Consider the following 18,307-nt stretch of genomic DNA (forward strand, 5'->3'; position numbering starts at 1 on the left):
ACTAAAATAGAAGTCAAATTTAACTAACTAATACATATTAAGTAAATAACTGGAAATTATTTTAGCGGCGGGATTAGCCGAGACATAATTATTTATAAACGCCATTTAAATTTTAAAAATGATATTTGATTGGCTGATAATTCCAAAAACTGATTTATACCGCTAGAAATTTGTTTGTTCTACGGCCAAAATTCCTTTGAAGATGATGACTTGAAAATCTAAAGAGAGCAGTACTTTCTCAGAGTTAGGATTAATTATTTAGTTATTTCTTTTAAGTACTTAAATAGCAACGATTCTTATTATATGAATGTTATTTATAAATTATTTTCAAACGTAAAACCAACCTACAAACTGCGTTACCTGAAAGGAGGATATAGTCGAAAGACTGCTAAACGTTTCAATCTGCGCATTTAATATGAGAAGTCTTAGTCAGCAGCCTACAACCTAAAATTTTCGAAAAACACTTAGCAATTGTAATGTCTGCATTATAATGATCACTACTGCGGTAATATGATAGATGAGAACAACTTTGTCTTTCGCTCCCAAAACCTAGTCATTGTCCGCGAAGCAAAAAGACTCGTCTGCTTCTCTTAAAAAAGTAATAATAAATAAAAAAGTAAATAAAATAAATAAGGGCTACATACAGCTGAATTGAATACTTCATGAAGTTCGACGGATGTTTGCCACGTCATTATCAACTAATCACATCAATCAATGACGAAAACGTTGCTACAGTCCGGCAGTAAATGAAGCGAAAAAACATCATAGTGCCCACCTAATGATAGTGGTAGCATGAGATAAAGATGGCGACACTGCCATGACCACGTAAATTTGGTCTGAATGAAATGACAGAGATGAAGAAATTTTTATTTCTGATCTGTAAAAACATTGTCTGTCTGTTTATCTTCGTGTGATTCATCATGTGGCGAGATTTCGCGTAATAAATTCAATCATGACAATTAGTAAAGAATATTTTAGTGACGGTGTTCATCTGCCTGCACAATTACACGAAGATCGCATTGAAATGCATAGAAACGAAAAAAAAAAAAAATACTATTGTTGTAAAGTCTCCGTATTAAAAAAATCATTTTGCATTGAGTAACAAAGCACTTTCCAATTCAAATATGTAAATTGGGCCAAATGATAACACACTGCAGCCACGGACTGTTGACAGTTAAAGGACAATAAACACGAACAGCATATGTCTGTTGCATTAGAGTGACCTAGTAAGGTCAGTACGGGGGGGGGGGGGGACAGTAAAATTCTTTGTAAAGGCTTTCGCGAAAGAAAAAAAAAAAGTTGATTTCTATTGTGATTCCTCACGCATGGTGCAAATGAACTCGGCTACCGTGATTAATATAAAAGTCAGCTGAAAGTGACTTAGCTTTATATCAATACTAAATTCAGTCTGCATGGGAAGCTTGATACAGTTTTGTTTTAGCCAAACAGATCGGAAAAAAATTGCTCCAACGAAAAACTTTATTATTTTCAATTGCTAAATTATCAGTATTCAGAGGTTAAACCGTATTATTTCAGAATTGTTTAGTAATTATTTCATTGGTAATTGGGTGCTTTGTACTCTTAACCATTGCACAATCTTCCTTTTCCATTTAACTTTAAAAAATGTAAGCATAAAAGAAAATTACTCACATCTAGTGAACAGCGAATTTCTGTAACATCTAAAACACTCGAGACTTCTTTGATTATTAATAAAATATTGTTATTACTTATTGAAACTACGACCTCTTCATCCCTAGATGTGCAGTTTGCGTTCTTTCATTAATTTTATATCATCTATGATTTATATATATATATATATATATATATATATATATATATATATATATATATATATATATATATATATATATATATATATATATATATAGCTGCATGATTTATTTATATATATATAAATAAATCATGCAGCTGCATTTTCCAGTCATGTTCTTTTTTCAAATAATCCTAATGATGATCAACAAAGCCACTCCGTTTGCTGGGATAGATCAGAAAATATCTTTCGCTGTGATGATGAGTTTGAGAGGAAAATTGTAGAATCAAGGGAAATCCTGCTGAACCCTGTCCACTTAAACAACAATTTGAGTTATAACATCCCAGATAGCCACGCTGCAGTTATTCAATATTGGCGTTCACGTGAGCCTGCACGCACACTTGCAATAAACAATGGCACGCCTGTTAGAACAACTTGAAAAAATACAACGTTTTTTATGTATCAATTATGTGTGGCAATTTTTACCTGTAATTTCCAGTTTGTTTTGATACTTCAATGTTTATTACTATTCTTGTCCTTTAAGAATACCTGAGGAAGGCTGTTATAAGCCGAAACTAGTATTATTCTTATTAAAATCTTTATAAGTTATCTCGGTTTTTAGTCATTAAATCTATGTTTTTAAAATGTATCACAACAACCGAGTAAACGATTATCATATATATATATATATATATAAGTTCTTAACGTTTCGAGAAATTAATTATAAATGCAGCAGCAAATTTGAGAAGATATTTCTGAAGTAGCAGAAGTAGCAGTCATCCTTCCACACCTTACATAAGGCAAATGCACAAAAAGAACTAAGAGGTAAGACTATTACACTTTTTTTATAATCTTTGTCAAGTAGCTTTATTTTATCCTCCTACATGTTTCGCCAATCTTTTTCTATTGGCATCCTCAGGGAATACAAACTAGTAAGCTAAAATGAAGGTTACAGAGGGCTACAGTCGCCAGTAAAACTGAAAACCTAAACAAGAATCAAGGTCTAATTTTACCAGAAATTTGGAAAACTTTTATCAGATCATTAAACATCAAAGAAATGAACTTTCATAACAATTACGTCATGAGCCATAACGAATAAATCACGTTAACGAGACACGCACATTGTCACGCACAATACCAATTTTTTGTATGAATTAGAACCATCAGTTATAACCTAGTCTGTTACCTTCATTTTAGCTTACTAGTTTGTATTCCCTGAGGATGCCAATGGAAAAAGATTGGCGAAACATGTAGGAGGATAAAATAAAGCTACTTGACAAAGATTATAAAAAAAAGTGTAATAGTCTTTTGAATAATTGTCAAGAAAAAAATTCAACATAAAGAACTAAGAGGTGTTGAAAAGGATTTGAGAATTATAAAAGAAAAATTGTCTTAACTATCATTTAAAATGTACAGCTCAAACTACAATTAAAATCGTTTATTAATTTCAACAAAGATCCAAATATCGAATTTCGAAATAAAAATGTATTGATCCAGAGCATGGAAAGAAGTTAAAATTTGCAGAAGTTCGAAGTTTGTAAGGATTCCTGTGCAATAAAAACGGTACTATATTTCGAGTAAGTTTAAATCCTGGAGGAAGAAACATATTGTAAGTATGGTACTTTAGCAGGCCAACAATTATCACCTTAAAATGGAGCTACCAACGTTCGGTTCCGGGCCTGCTGCAATATTTGCAGCATGCCATGAACCGGCCGGGAATTTACAAATGAATCAAATAACATTTTATACTTCGCAGTGTAATAAAAATTCCTATTCACAACTCCATCAAGAAAGAGTTGACGTTGCTTTTAGATTCTTCTGAAGCAAAATGTTCACATTTCACTAGCAACAACAGTGAGCAAGTTTCTAAATTTGCTAAGAAAAAAAAAATAAAAAAATAATAATAATAATAACGTCATCTTGTCAGCAGGATAAACAGATTTCTCCAAGTATAACTGCAGCTGAATGGAGATCGAAAAACGTTAATACTATAACTTATTTGTGAATAAAAATTAACAGCAACTAAACTGGAAAGCACATATTAGAGAAGTATGCAGCAGAGTAAGATTTATGCTAACTATAGCTTAACTTTTTAAAAAGATTTTAAACTGTGACAATCTTAATTATGAACACTATATTTCGCGTGGATACAAACACTTATCACACAGTATTCAAACTGTGACAGAACCTATTACACTACACCGATACTTCTTTCTTTACAAAATAAATTAATACGCATACTAACCAACACCAAATATATGTATGGTACACTAAGCTACAAATACACTCTTAAAAATTTAGAAGATGAAACATCTGTAGGATACTACTGTTCTTAAAATATCAGTACTTAACATTAGATGCTTACATATTACAGAATGGTGTGAATATGTACTCTCAAGAGCACTAAAGAAATAATACATAAACTACTTGGCGACAAAAATCAAGCCTAATAAGAAACGGTATTTGATTACATACAGATACTAGCATCGGGATCTAATCAGAAAAACTTCTATAAGAATATTAATAATATATAATTAATAATATAATATTTGCAAACTCTTATTGTGTGTATATATTTTTATCCCACTGTATGCTATCAGCCATAACTACTCGTGTACATTGCGCAATCATATGTAATCATATTTTAACTTGAGAGCTGCCTTTGTTTGTCTTCTAGTCATTTTGAAAAAAAATAATAAATAAAAAAATAAAATTTAAATGCATTCTAATCAAAAAAATTAATTTTAAAAAAACATGTAGAAATATGAATTTCACGAAGTAGCATGAAAAGGATACTTGTCATATGCTTATATGAACAAATAAATACCACCCCTCCTCCTAAGAAACAGCTTTACAACTCTTGTCCAGAGGATTTTTTTTTTTTTTTTTAACAAATATTCATGAGGTTAGCGGGATTTGAAATCGCATCTGTTTTTGCAGTAGACGAACAGTGGATGTTTAACAACTAGCCACGTTTTTTTTTTTTTTTTCAAATATTTAGAGAATAATGAAGTTAAAGCGTGATATATATAGTGTTGAGAGCGTTGCCATCGATATGGGCAGCACTAGGCCACGCGCTTGGAAAGGCTGCACTCAAGAAACTTGAGATAATATTTTTGTTTTAATTTAAAAAAATAATAAATAAAAAACATTTCATTATATTACATTACACGGATAAATTTTTAGTTCAGTTCATATTGTGATCGATAAAAGTTATAGAGAAAAAAAAAAATCTATACCAGGGGCGAATGCTGGTCTTGAAATTCACGCTTGCTCTTGTTATCATTCAAGGAGTGTGATTGAAGTCTGATTAGCGGAATAATGAATTACTGACCATTTAAAACTATATATTTAGAAATTTATGTACATTTAATCATACAAATACAACATTTATTTTACAAATGATATTCTATCTTTTTCAGTTTAGCTACTTGAATACAAATTCTACCCTACGGTTCTTCTTTATGAACTGGTCAATAACATCGTCATAAAATGTTGGTTGTAACTTAATTTTCCCAAGCAACACGCACACTTGTAAAGGCTGGCTGAAGCTCACTGGCTAGAGCTAATTTGACTGCGTATGGCCTGTGTTTAAGCAACAGACTAACACGACGTGAAATGGCTATGCGCGCATGAAATCACAGTGCTGCTGCGAGGACTTGGAAGCTTCTACAACCGAGCAAGCCAAGGTAGCTTTGACTAGACGAGCAAGCATCGGCCTTCGATACACAACGCAAAGCTCAATTATTGCCGCGCAAGCTTAAGACGTCTTCTGTCTACAAAAATAAAAGTCTAAATGGAATGCCTATAAATGCATGCGTTTATTAACAAATAAATATTTACTTCTTTCTCAATTAATGAGCTTGCGCAGCAAGCATGGAGAATTCGCTCCTGATCTATAACATTAATTAGTGCCTGTAACATCTGCCAAGAGGTCACTTTCAAAGTTCACATAAATGAAAAATAATAAATAGCTCAGACAAACATTTGTCAAGGATGGTCCTAATAGTGATTTTGCTCTGAGATTCCATAGAAACATCAAAGTTAATTTATGATAAAGTAATTTGAGAATTAGCCAGTAAAAGGGACATCTGAAAAAATTTATAATACTTGTATTTAGCGATTAACAAGACAAAACAAAATGAATTTTATCTTGTCTGTTCACTTATCTTTACTTTTTTCCCTATTATTTTTATTACATTGTTCTTTCTGTAACAAAAAGGAAATTATGTAATAAAGACTCTTACAAGAATTTAAATAGTCCATCTCATGGTGATTTACTTAAATCCAACAATTAATATCTTACAGTAGATTGCCCCACTCACACACTTTTCTCTGAACTGACAATTTTTCAGTCCTTATCATAATAAAACATCCAACAATAAATCGCTCCAAAATGCTGCTGATACTCTCTGTAGATGTTTTCTATGTGTAACGCTTTCATATTAAAATTCCAAATGTAAATTTTAAAATTTAAACACTATGAATTCGCATATATAAATTATACATTCCATCATTGAATTTCATTTATTATGCATGTAGGGGAAAGGAAATATAGCAACCAAATTCCAGCCAATATTGGAAGAAATATCTAAAAGGAATTCAAAAAATTTCTGTTAAGTGTCCTTTATAAAAAAAAAATAACAGCATCTTGATTATTAAGCTATTATAATGAAATAAAAAATTAAATATAACTTTCTCTTTTTCCTATCTCTCAATCTACATTGAAGAAGTCAAAACACTCATTCTCATCTGACCAAATATCTGATGGTCATAAAAATGAAATTTAAATGGAATTATTAATTGTATGGTCCTACTATTTTCAACTTGTTTCAACTATTGATAAAGGTATTGATAAAAATACTAAGCGAATATTTTAATAAGTTAAGAGATAATTGATTTACATTTGTATAAGCCTTTTCTCATTTTACAAAATTTATTACAATAATTATGCATTGGATAGGTTACTGATGAACTAATCTTTTTATATTTAAAAAGTAAAATCAACTGTAATTTAACTAAGTTTACAAAATTTTGCCTTGTCAAAGGGAGAAACATAATATTTACATCTAAACGTTAGTGATTTACTAGCACCACATAAAAAACAATCACTATAAATGCCGCATTGTAAAGATTATATTACGAATTTGATTGTTTACCAGTCGGTTTAGAAAACCTTCAAACCAATTCACATGAATTTAACTCATCGAGTTCGGCGTTGATCACATCAATAGGTTTGTAATGTCGCGTTTGTGTTTTTTATGATAAAAATGAAATTTTCGCTTTCAATGAATTTTCTTTCTACAATTCATATGAGCGATTCAAAAACTTTTTCTGTCGATTTTGAATTTTATTCTTTTGGAGGAAAAAAGGACTTCTCCTTCTGGATAAATTACTCTCATTTGGTTTATTTATGGCATCTCATTATTACTAAATCCAGGGATTACAGCGAACTGATCAAAATAATCCGCGTCGGGTCTATCAAAGGACGGATTCTGTAAATACACTTACCATATTACAAGGGACTGGCGAGCGAATAAAAACCGACTATGGAACACTTAAGGAACAACTGTACTCCTCCCACACTCTGGACAAAGGCTACCATCCACACTGTCGTGCCTCCGAGCCACATGCACCACAAACTTAGTCCCCACGTGCACTCGGAACAACCGGTCCTAAGTAACGGCTTCATTCCTCCTATCCGAGCTAGGGGGAGCTATAGAGCTATCAGACAGTGAGTGGCATGGAGGCGGGGCCAGACTAAGCCCGAGGGAGCACAGCACGAGCGCAAGACCGCTCCCCAACGGCGCAAACACAGGCCTCGCGGCGACCCATGACACAGCCGGAGCCGCATTAGCGTTCTGCGACCGCCCCCTCGTGCCCGCCGCTGACCCTCAGATAGAGACATCAACCACCAGTCTTGCCAGTCCAACAGGTCGAACGTGGCGGGAACAACGTTCCGCGTCTTCGACTTCTCCAAGGCTTGCCGCCTAGTGGCGGATGCATGCTTAGAGGTATGGGGCCCGCACAGGTTTCATTTCTGGCCAGCCATTTGTTCTCCTGGTTCAGCCTATCAGGCGGTAATTAGCTTGACGCCAGCCAAAAACTGTGACTGGAATTTTGCTGAAACATTTTTTAGAGGGGAATGTGTAAGCGCTAATTGCGAATAGCAAACGCGTGCTTCGGAAATAAACAGGTGGCGATGACAAAATGAAATTAGGATCTGTATTTATGTAAAAATGGATTATTTTTATCATGACGATAATTCCTGAGATAATTTTAAGCACATAATTGAACACGCAAACACACTTTTTATGTGCTCAAAGATGCGATTTTAGTTGTTTATTTTTCTTGCATACTGGAACGGATTTCTAGCATCAACATGCGGAATACGACAACAAAAATATGCTCGTTTTATTCTTTACTATCTGGGAGTTAAGGAAAAAAGCGCAGTTTTGTCTGAACATCGTTCAAAGTGATTAGAGCTTGATTTAACAGAATAACATGCGCTAACTGTAGTGCGCGCGCACGCACACACACACACACACACACACTCTCTCTTCCAATCAGTAACGTAAGCACGGTCTTTTTATCAGCTACGTTATTTTTCGTGTGCAAGTAATGGTGCCTGGAGGACCGGGAAACAAAAGCTGCGAGTCGTGAGAACGACTAACTCTACCCCCCCCCCCCCCACACACACACTCAGAAGGTGTGACAAGGCAATCTTTAACAGTTTATCCTAGATGACGTAAACCGAGGAATAACATCAGTAAGGAATCTAGGGGAGTGAAAGAGTTGGGATATTTAGTTGTTTATTTTTCTTGCATGCTGGAACGGATTTCTAGCATCAACATGCGGAATACGACAACAACAGTATGCTGAACTCAGAGCAAGTACGTGATCATTTAAGCGTGAAAATAAACGATACAAAAAAAAACTATAGTTGTTTGAATATCTCCCCATTGGTGCGGGAGTTTGCAAACTGCGCCATTTCTAAGACGGTTTTAAGTTCTAGTTTTTCCCAATTATTTGATCGTAATAGCTGCTCTATGATTCTGAGCAATTGAAGTATTTGGGGTCTGTGTGCATTTCGCCTATTCTATTCAGAACACCACTGTTGTACCCAATATTTTTTCTATCCATTTCACAGGACTAGAAGGCACAGACAGGGCTGTTTCCTAGAACTTTATTTTTTTTTGGAGAGCAAAAGTGAAAATTTTTTTCCTTAATGGTGATATGATTTCTGAAATTATTACTGGAATATTATGCTTTTTTTTAAATATTTAATTATTTTTTAAAGAATTCCAATACCACAAGTTAATTCATTCTTACAATAGCTAATGCAGTGATATATATTATTACAGGACCCCACTTTTACGACCTAATCGGTTCCTAGAAAACCATCGTTAAACGAGCCGTCGTAAATCGAACTCTAATTTCCTATAAACTCTTCACAAATTCACTTTTCTCTTTCCAGACATTTTTGAAGGCATATATATGCACTGCACAATAAATAATTTCAAACTGAGTTGACAATAAATGAAGAACGATGCAAATGACAATAGTTCCCTTTACCCTTTAGACTTCCTCTCTGCACCTGGGAAATGATCCGGACACAGCAACTCACTGCGACAGATTGTTTAAAAATCCGTGTCCAGGACTGGATTCAAACCCAGCCTGTTGTTGGAGAGCGGGTACGTCAACCACTCAGGCCTGGCAATGTAACACGAACTTGTTGTGACCAGGACTGTAAACTAACTCAAAAAAGGATTACTTACTGCATGCGACTGAGCAGATGTAATTGATTGAGTGGCTAAATGACACAGGATGTCTACTAAAAATTTTGCCCCCGGACAGTAGCGAAAAAAAAGTATCAACTTCGAGATCCTCTCAAACGATTTCATTTTAAATTGATTCGATCAGCACTTAAAGATAAACCGTAGGGAAAACTCAACCATCATCGAAAAGATTCAGTCTGTCACATTTCGCCCATCGTTGCTTGGGCTTAGTTAGCTCGGATGGGAGAAACAATCTGGTTAGCTCACTGCGTTCCAGTGATGAAAATCCTAAATGGAGGTTACAAGAGCAAGTTCTTCGAAAACCCTGTGATGCATTAGAAGGTATTTGCATTACACGCTCTTTTTTTTTTTTTTTTTAGGTTCTTATCATCATGGAGAAGGTAAGTAGTATCTTCTATACTGATTTGCTGTGGTTGAAGAAAACATTCGAAAAGATGGAATTATCAGTATCACAACGAATGTTTAGACATGAATCCCATGGAAGAGATGGTGCAACTCTTAATTTCCTCCCACGAAGAAAAGAACACTTAGAGAGATAATTAGTCATAGGACAACCAGTCAGAGAGCTGTATAATCTCGGTTTCTGTGGTTGTCCATTTGCACAATAAGCTCAACACAAACTCAACCACTGCAATTAATAGACGGACAACTATGGTGCAAAGAACATCGTGATGACTGGTCCGTAATGCCTTGGAAATTCGTGAAGCTGTATTATTCCAACTATGAAATGCTCTGCATGAGGTGTGACGATCTGGAGATCTTTCTCCTTCTATGATAGGAGACCTTTTGTTACAATCTCCGGAAGAATTAACACTGGACATGGAATGAGCATATTGATGTAGGTGCTATTGAGAGACATAGTTTGGAAACACATGAATGGTCTGCACCAAGTCCCAGTCTCAACCAAATATTTCCGCCAACCGAATCTGTCGAACGAACCGAAACGCTGGGTGCTGGCCATCAGTGTCCAACAGCGGTACACTAACTAGTGCTCATGTTGAAGGAAGAATGGCCCAAAACATTCGACTCATTATCCCAAATTAGTGTAAATCTGGCTCGCTAATATTTTATTTATTAATATTGTAATGAAAAGTCAACATGAGCTCTATCCATGATGTACAATACGTCTTGGACCTTTCGTGTTAGGTTCAGATTTATATATGTATGATTCAGTATACATCCAACTTTTAAGTCACCTATTACCACTGGAGCGTTTCAGGAGTAACTTCCATTAGAGTTCTCAAATTTTCTTATTTCGCGGGGATGTCACTTTCAGAAATGTCAGTCCGTCATCAGCCGAACCTGACAGTATCACCCAAATTCTCATTGCGCACAAATTACTGACTCGAATTTTGAGTACCACGAAACACATGTAACTTATTGTGGAGCTGTTACATTCTTGACAGTGATTTACAGATTAGAATGAAATCAATGCATGAATATAAAACACTGAGTAGGCAAGTAACTATTCGAGGTTAGTAATTTCTATTTAAAAATGTTTCAATTAAAATAAACAGGTATTCTTTTTGTAGGAAACCTGTATGATATAGTTTCAATTGTTCGTCAAAGCAGAAAATAGCGTAAATACTCCATGGCACCACTAGATTCTGTGCATGTTCAAGAATGAAAATAATCAGAATCTAGCAAACAACAGCATTTATACCCCGATGGGGATGATATTGTTATTATTACTACTTCCAAGCTTTCTGTGTTCAGCTTACACCACAAACTTAAACAGGGATATTTTGGACGCCGTGAGCACCAAGAGGAGCTTGTAACATTTTATTATAAGTTACACACATGCACATAATACGCACACGCAAATTTCAGCACTATTGCTCCATATGTGCAATGTATTTTGTTTTAAAACACACTGTGACTCCAGATGGTGCTGGTGTGTTAATGTGCAGCAGAAAAGAGCTTCGTAGTGAATAGCGAAGTAATATAAAAAATGTCAGATCGGATCATCTCTATATTCTTTTCAATAGCAATAAATAGTACCACTTGTTCTAATCAAGAAAAGGCAGAACTTGCTGCTCCCCTCCGAAAAAAAAAAAAAAAAAATCGAATATTCAATCTTAGGCTTCAAAACACTCAGAGAAGAATATATAAAATTTTCATCGGAGTAAATCTAGAGGTGAATAATAATAATGATTAACGATCTCCTTTCAATAAATTTGGCATGACAATACTTATTAACAAACTGTCTTGTTTAATAGGAATAGCTTTGAGGTACAATTTTGATCAGTTTCAGCTGATACTGAGATTGCATTTCAGTATTGAAACCTGTCTTTACAATCAAAGGGGTACAGTCTTTCTTCCTGCTGAGCTACAATATGCTCTCTTACGTATGAAGAAAAACAGATGATTACAACTAACCTATATTAAACAATCTAATATTTTATCGTAATGAATTATTTAGCTTGCCTTTGTCATAGTTAAGACTGATGAACTCAGTTTAGGCAATTGATTCTTTAGTTATTCAGACTTCTCAAATTGTCAAAACTGAGTTCAGCAGTCTTAGTCTTAACTAAACTCTGAATTCTTCTGCATCTTAATTGCATTTGTCTCATCTTAAGGTAAGATGAGATTAGAACGAAGTTCCTTTTCTCAGAGGAGGGAGAGACTCACTCAGAGGTTTTGGCGATGCCAACATCGCGATATTTTTGTTCAGATGAAAAGTAATATGGCGTATATTTTAAATATATATTTTTTCTTATATTTTTAAAAATAATATCTATTGTTTTGTTGAAAATATGACAACTAACTAAGGACTACAATGCCCCGAGGATCGTGTACCAAGGGAGCGTGATGTGCAAATCCGGTTCTGTTCACGCCTACTGCCTAAAGTCAACTAATTCCGAAATGGGAAGAAAATTCGATAGCAATATTTCCGTCAACAGCTTAGAGAATAAAAAAGAAAAAAGCGCCTCCCTGCTAACAACGGGCAAGTGTGTGAACTTTGTCACAGAACAAACTGCAATCCATCCATTTTAACACATAGGCAGGCCAATTTATAACATTATTATTACTATTACCTTATATTCAGTACATTAAGTATATGAAAAAATTACGCCTAGTGAACACTTGACTTTTGAATAAAAAGTTTTAAAATAAATTGAACGGGGAAAGTAGAAAAGCCAAATTTTGCAAGAATTTTTATAATCAATAGAGTAGTGGTGTCTACGCTCGCATTCAACATAGTTTCTGGAAGAAAACGTCCCACATTTTGAATATCTTTGGATGGGCATTCAGAATAACACAGCAACGGTAGACCTACAACTGTATCATTTTTATTAAGGAATTTAATTTTTTTACTCAAAATTTTAATTATACATATATTTACATATGGATGTTTGCGACACTTCAACTACCACTTCGCCACAAAACTTTGGCCTTTAACCTATATGTGGCTTGGGATGATGGGATTGAAGGGCAACAAAGAAAAGATTTTCCTATTTTAAAGAAAGACATGAAGAAAAGTTTTTTTTTTTTTTTAATTAAAGTTGAATACATTTCATAGATAAATTGGAGACATAAATATTATTGGAGAACAAAAAAAAAAAAAAAAAAAAGAAATTTTGAAGACAGGATGGAGATTTAGTGACACACTTTTTAAGAAAACATTGAAAGAGGTATATAAAGTAAATTAATATCTACCTGAGAATCACAGAAAAAAATGTAAGAAAACAAATCAGCATAAAAGTAGCTTAATAAATGTAATGGGAATGCTTCGGTAGGAGTACAAAAAATAAACCCATGAATATTGTCAAATGTTCTGGAGGCTATTGAAAGAAGCTGAGAAACCGGAAAACAACGTTGTAAAAGGAATTGGAAATGATAAAGGTGACATGGGAGCCGGAGATAAAGATATCCTGGATGTCTAGAATACATTCTATAATTCAGAAGGCCGCCTAGTCATAAAGTCGAGTTGCAGATGATTAGAGTAGAGCTCTCATAGTACCTACCAAAAAAAAATGAAATAAAACTGAATGTAAGAATTACAGAGGAACGAGTCCTATGCAAGCGGGAATTGGCTAAGAAAAACTATTGAAACTTGAAGAATAAGTTAGTTCAGGCCAAATAGGTTTCTCCCCTATCAACCCCCCATACGAAAGGTCACAAAACTTGTCCGCATAGCAATGTTGTATGTGTGTATGGGGGGGAGGGATACCTGATTAAGGAGACAGAAGAAAAAACAGAGACAGATGGAATGAAAAAAGAGAATATGAGAAATTGGTTCGATATCTTTGGAGTTGAATTGTACATATCAAGAGTGCATATCGATACTTGATGTAGAAAAAAGCCATCAAAAACCTAAAATGGGGAAAGACAGCCAGAGTAGATGATATTCGACCAAACATTTTCAAATATGGAGACAAAAAAGTTTTACAGTGGCTACACTCCATAATTCAGAAGGCCGCTGGCCATAAGGTCGAGTTGGAATGATAGGCATGCTAACCAGTAGCTGCTCGTATTATTCTTACATTATTAGAAGGAAGCGAAGTATAACACCCATAAAGGTAGTTATAAAAAATAATACAGAAACAAGAGTATCTATGAGAATGTGACTGGAAGGCGTCTGCGAGAGGGGGAGAGAGAGAGGGGGGACTCATATTAGCTATATTCTCATCTTCTGCATACAATCAAACATTCTTAGAGAAGTTTGGGGGAACAACACTCCAAAGTGAGAACAATAGTCTAAGGTCGGGCGGATTGAGAATTTATAAACCGTTAGGAGTCGAGCAGGAAACAGTTTAACAATATTCTTTTTCATTTATTTGGAGGGTCGACTATGGATATAATATGCATATGCCAGGATAAGCTAGAAGTGAAAATCAGCCGAAGAGGAGAAAACAGATCTTGACTGAAAATGGGAACAGTATTAAAAGTAAGAGGGAAAGAAGTGGTACCTTTCTTCCTGGTAATAGGATAAGATAGGAATGTGCTCTGAGAGTTTGGAAATTCATTACATTATCATCACCCTATTAAGATTCATTCATTCATTAACACCCTACTTGAGAATGACTCACTTGAGAATGAGAATTAGTGTTTAAGGCAAGAGTTTTGGTAGATAATGAAGCTTGAATCATTTAAATAACGCGAGATTTTTCAAAAGAAGAAGAGGAATGGAAAATACTGTCAGCAGTAAATCTATAGAGACGATTTGAAGAAAGAGAGAGAGAGAGTCATTGATGCATAAGAGGAAGAAAGTGAAATTAGAGCACTGCGGTTCTGCTTCAGGATTGATAAATCTGATGGCACTATCCACCATGACATGCAATGAACGACCAGAAAGGTAACAGGCAATCCAGTCACAAAAGGCAGGCGAGAGAGCCCATAAGAAGTTAGTTTGATAAAAAGACCTCGATGACCAACACGATCAAATACCTGGCAAAAATCAAGCGCAATCATATTATTTTCTTCAAATCATTCCAGTAGACTGCGTGCGTCCAAGGCGGGTATGGCTAGCAGGGAGGTCTGCTATAGAACGAGAATGGCAGAATCCATATCGATGATCACTAAGTTGTACCAAAAATCTTGACCGTCGTTTGAACAGGAGGCCAACAAGTAAGGTGTTAATGAATGTGAATAGGATAACGATAATGTAATGAATTTCCCTGCTTTCAGAGCACATTCTCAGATCAGTTCATTTCGCGGATTTCTTGAGAACCAGAGCCTAGACAGGGAACAGTGGTTTTGAGTGAAGCAGGGAGTAAAAGACACTCGTTTTAACAAGAATAATTTCAATCACTTCATCACTGAAATACTGGAGTCCTGACAGATAACAGAGCAATGTGGGGAAAATTGTCGATAGGAAGTTAGCAATCACGTAAATTTATCATGTAATACTATCAGAGCATCCTGCACACCCTCCTTGTAGGTACATATCAGGAATTTGTTGACAATGAGGGCGCAAAGACAAAGCATTTCCCGTATATTTGATCCCTGAAATAAATTTGATCACTTCATATTTAACATTGTTGAAGAAAATACTTTCCTACTCAGAGAACATTTTAGTTCTCATTATAGGATTGTTTGCAAGCTTGAACAAAATTCATTTGACTTGAGATAAATAGTTGAACCGCTTTAACAACATACTCGCATTTTTTTTAAATTAATTAATTTATTTTTTTATTATAATCTCTGACACTCAGAGCTCGGTTTTAAAGCAGCTGCTGCACTGGAGAAACAATTATTCTAAACACAGTTCTCTAACTCCCAACCTTACTTGAGCTATTGAGTAAATTCCTCTTATCTTGAGGTTGTCATACAATGTCATAAAACAGGCTCGGCGGTACGAGCAAAAAAATATTTTTAAAAATAACACGAAACAAGGTTCCTGGGTTGTGAAGTGAATTTATGGTCAGTTTCCACATTCACATTAATATCTGAATAAAAAAAATAAAAACAAAAAAATAAAATAATGAAAACATTCTAAAATATAAAAACCTTTAAAAAATCTGCTCCACTAGTTAACAGAATTAAAAAAAAATCATTAATCGTTTTACTCTTTTCTTTTTTCCCTTACATCAACTTGGAAAAAATTGTAATTTCTATTCAAAAATAACATTTTCCCACAATTCCATATTTAACTGTAGTTGTTAGCTCTGAATAATGCTGGTAAGACTAATTTATCTTTCTTCGTTTTTCAGATCTAAGAGAATAGTGATTAGGACTGTCGCTGGTCCAGTTGTCTGAGTAGTTAGCTCGAGCGACCAGACCTGCAATTCTCTTCAGCCAACAGGCTTTAGATTCAAATTTCGTCATGTGCAGGATGTTGGAAGGGAGGGAGATGAATTTCATCGCCCAATGCGATACCACCATCGGGTGTAATGGAGGCTGAAAAAAGTTCCGCGTTTGGTTTATTCACTAGAGCAGGGTTTCTGCATTATGTAATAAATAAATAAAAAATATAAAGCTAATGAACAAAAACAAAATTCTCAGCCTGCTCACGGTACTAATATGCTATAGTTTTACAACTTTTGTACATGGAATCGTATAAAAATTCCTAAAAAATACCAGATGATATACCAGGTATATCAGATGATTAAAAAAAAAAATGCGAGCTGAGCACTGAGAAATGAAAATATTGCAATTTTAGAAGCTCCTATTCTGCTGGCATTTTTATAACGAGAAAAAAATATCAACCTTTCTCAGTTGGAATTTATATTTTAAAGAAGATTTCATCCTAAGGACATTAAAAGGCACAACATGAAAGAAATTTTATATTTAGGCCTTCAAGTTACACTACAGAAATATATTTATTATTTTTATTAAGGAGATCTCTAGAGTGTGGGACTCATCGAGGGAGGCCACATACTACCCGCACCAGCAGTTGTTATATCTGCTTTTGAATTCATTATCACTACTTATACACACAACATCCATTGGCAATCCATTCCAATCACGCACCACTATAAGAAAAAAAAAATCTCTCACTCCCTTCTTGACGGTAATCATTCTTAACTTCCAATGATGCCAGCTCGTCCTTTCCTCATCTTCCATAAAATGGAAAATTCCATCTACTGAAATCCTGTATGACCCTTTCAGAAGTTTATGTCTCAATCATATCACCCTTCTTTCTCCTGTTTGCTAGTGTCTGTATGCAGTCTGCAAATTCTCAATTTGTTTTCACAATCAGTATTCCACAATCTTCATATCATTCTAGCGTTCTCTCCAAAATAACAGAATTACCACGGATATCAGGAGACCAGATCTTTGCACAATAGTCCAAGTGAGGTCTTATCAAGACCTTGTAAAGAGACAAAATGACTTTCTTTTCCTTACATGTCAAGATTCGTTTCAGCATTGCAATTATTCTCTGAGTTGTATTTGCAGCCTTTGCCATATGGCCCTTGAAGTTCATCATCTTATCTACTAAACCTTCAAGATTCCAAGCCTCATCAGTTTCTTCTAGCATAATATCACCAATATATTTCATCACACCAAAGTGCATTACTTTACTAACATTGAACTGATAGCCATATTCACATGGCCACAATTCTAGTCTATTCAAATCATTCTGCTAATACTGCATATCAACCCTACTCCTCATTACCCAATTTGACAAGCAACATACAGCAAACAGTTGTATGTTGCTTGTCAAATCCTTCCCAATATCATTATTGCACAGATTGAATAACAATGGACCAAAGAATGATCCTTGTGGTACACCACTGGTTACCTTAAATCTTGCAGACTCACATCCCCCATACACCACTTTTTGATATCTGTCAGTCAGCCATCCTCTCATCTACACTAATATTTGGGTATATACCCAAACCCATATTCTCCGATTTATGCAACAGTCTACCATGCTGTATTCTGTCAAAAGCCTTAGCAAAATCCAAAAGTATCATGGTGTATCCATTCCCCTTGTCTAGTTCAATGGTAACATTGTTATAGAATGTGAACAAATTTCTAAAACATGACTTTCCCTTATAGAACTCATGCTGTTTATTGCAAAATATAGAATCTCTGTCAACCCATTTCTGTATGCGAGCCCTTACCAACTTTTCCAAAATCTCCAACAGTCTTTGCGCCACCCTTGTGCATTGGAATTATCATACATTCTTTCCACTCTTGTGGAATCTTCCCTGTTCTGACACTCCAATTGCATAACCTAGTCAAAGGAATAGCCAGTTTTGGGGCTGAACACTTTTAGCATTTACTCTTTCATTTTACTACAATATTTCCACTTTCGTTTTTTTTTTTTTTTTTTTTTTTTTTTTGC

At 34.9% G+C, this 18,307-nt stretch overlaps 1 protein-coding gene across 2 annotated transcripts in view; it reads right to left on the reverse strand.

Annotated features, from left to right (window-relative positions):
• Positions 1-18,307, reverse strand: part of LOC150102817 (transcription activator GLI3-like) — a 154,412-nt gene that overhangs the window by 130,956 nt on the left and 5,149 nt on the right. The window contains exon 1 of one of the 2 annotated variants that reach the window (XM_090399257.1): positions 7,283-7,414. The exons of the other annotated variant lie outside the window; for it this stretch is intronic. The gene's annotated coding sequence lies outside the window, so the exon portion shown is untranslated. Of the gene's footprint in view, positions 1-7,282; positions 7,415-18,307 lie in introns of those variants that run through there. 2 annotated transcript variants of the gene reach the window in all.

This window comes from Typopeltis vanoorti, chromosome 10 (assembly GCF_054136105.1).
Source record: "Typopeltis vanoorti isolate ZY-2024b chromosome 10, IOZ_Tvanoo_1.0, whole genome shotgun sequence".
Lineage (NCBI taxonomy): Eukaryota > Metazoa > Arthropoda > Arachnida > Uropygi > Thelyphonidae > Typopeltis > Typopeltis vanoorti.